Here is a 2,500-nt window from a genome sequence, read left to right on the forward strand (position 1 = left end):
TGACCCGTTTTCCCATTCCGAGGGATTTCTGTGCGACCCTAACAGCCCCGTGAGCCACAAGAGACACATCCCCGCCAATTTCTAGCGTTTCACGGGGTCTATCCGTGAAAAATATAGACGTTTTTGAGTGCACATGCATTTCTGCTGCAGATGCCTCTGGAAGTTTCATGCCGTTCGTACGCAATGTGGCAACACGAAAATGACCCCTTTTCCCATTCCGAGGGATTTCTGTGCGACCCTAACTAACAGCGCCCGTGAGCCACAAGAGAGACATCCCCGCCAATTTATAGCGTTTCACGGGGTCTATCCGTGAAAAATATAGACGTTTTTGAGTGCACATGCATTCCTGCTGCAAATGCCTCTGGAAGTTTCATGCCGTTCCTATGCAATGTGGCCACACAAAAATGACCCGTTTTCCCATTCCGAGGCATTTCTGTGCGACCCTAACAGCCCCGTGAGCCACAAGAGAGACATCCCCGCCAACTTCTAGCGTTTGACGGGGTCTATGCGTGAAAAATATTAAAATTTTTGAGTGCACGTGCCTTTCTGCTGCAAATGCCTCTGGAAGTTTCATGGCGTTCCTATGCAATGTGGCAACACGAAAATGACCCCTTTTCCCATTCCGAGGGAGTTCTGTGCCACCCTAACAGCCCCGTGAGCCACAAGAGACACATCCCCGCCAATTTCTAGCGTTTCACGGGGTCTATCCGTGAAACATATAGAAGTTTTTGAGTGCACATGCATTCCTGCTGCAAATGCCTCTGGAAGTTTCATGCGGTTCGTACGCAATGTGGCAACACGAAAATGACCCGTTTTCCCATTCCCAGGGATTTCTGTGCGACCCGAACAGCCCCGTGAGCCACAAGAGACACATCCCCGCCAATTTCTAGCGTTTCACAGGGTCTATCCGTGAAAAATATCAATTTTTTTTGACTGCACATGCATTTCTGCTGCAAATGCCTCTGGAAGTTGCATGCGGTTCGCATGCAATGTGGCGACACGAAAATGACCCGTTTTCCCATTCCGAGGGATTTCTGTGCCACCCTAACAGCCCCGTGAGCCACAAGAGAGACATCCCCGCCAATTTCTAGCGTATCACGGGGTCTATCCGTGAGAAATATTCACTTTTTTGAGTGCACATGCATTCCTGCTGCAAATGCCTCTGGAAGTTTCATGCGGTTCGTATGCAATGTGGCGACACGAAAATGACCCGTTTTCCCATTCCGAGGGATTTCTGTGCCACCCTAACAGCCCCGTGAGCCACAAGAGAGACATCCCCGCCCACTTCTAGCGTTTCACGGGGTCTCTCCGTGAAAAATATCACATTTTTTGAGTGCACATGCATTCCTGCTGCAAATGCCTCTGGAAGTTTCATGCGGTTCGCATGCAATGTGGCGACACGAAAATGACCCGTTTTTTCCCATTCCGAGGGATTTCTGTGCCACCCTAACAGCCCCGTGAGCCACAAGAGACACATCCCCGCCAATTTCTAGCGTTTCACGGGGTCTATCCGTGAAAAATATTCAATTTTTTGACTGCACATGCATTTCTGCTGCAAATGCCTCTGGAAGTTTCATGCGGTTCGCATGCAATGTGGCGACACGAAAATGACCCGTTTTCCCATTCCGAGGGATTTCTGTGCCACCCTAACAGCCCCGTGAGCCACAAGAGAGACATCGCCGCCAATTTCTAGCGTTTCACGGGGTCTATCCGTGAAAAATATTCACTTTTTTGACTGCACATGCATTCCTGCTGCAAATGCCTCTGGAAGTTTCATGCCGTTCGCATGCAATGTGGCAACACGAAAATGACCCGTTTTCCCATTCCGAGGGATTTCTGTGCCACCCTAACAGCCCCGTGAGCCACAAGAGACACATCCCCGCCAATTTCTAGCGTTTCACGGGGTCTATCCGTAAAAATGTAGCACGCACCAAAACGAGAAAAGATTTCCATCGCACCTGCACTATTGTATGGACAATGGTAACCTCATGTGAGGACGAAGTGGTGTGCCGGCGGCAGGTTGTTTCCCACGATTTCCGTGAATGAGCGAGCATCTCGAGCTGTGTTACTCCGCCCGAGGAGCCTCTTCTCCTCCAGAGTGCGTTGGGAAGGCTGTCCCTTGGGTTGTAGCTGCAGGGTTTGCTTGAGCTGTTTCGGTATTGTGCCCTAGGAAGGGCTGCCAACTGCGCGTGAGAGTTAGGGTTGGTTTCAATTGCTTTTGCCGGTCCACAGAGTAGCGAGCATTGAAAGGCCGCTCTAGAGGTGTGCAGGCATGTGTGGTCCCCGCCCCTGCTCCTCCCCACCCCGACGTTGGGTGTGCGTGGTGCTTTACCGCTGCCTCAAATTGGCTGGCCTTGTGTGAAGCCCTGTGTTTTGTGAGCCTTCAGCGCCGTCGTCAGGTGTCCCCCGGAGTATACAGGACAAATTAAGGCCCTCCTTGTGGGGGTGTTTGTGTTCTGTGAAGTCCGTGCCCAAAGGGTGTGTGTTTTACATGGTCTGC

The sequence above is a fragment of the Petromyzon marinus genome, unplaced genomic scaffold, assembly GCF_048934315.1.
Source record: "Petromyzon marinus isolate PM22_M1 ecotype Great Lakes invasive population unplaced genomic scaffold, UKy_Petmar_22M1.pri1.0 PM_G_Scaffold_38, whole genome shotgun sequence".
Taxonomy (NCBI): Eukaryota; Metazoa; Chordata; class Hyperoartia; order Petromyzontiformes; family Petromyzontidae; genus Petromyzon; species Petromyzon marinus.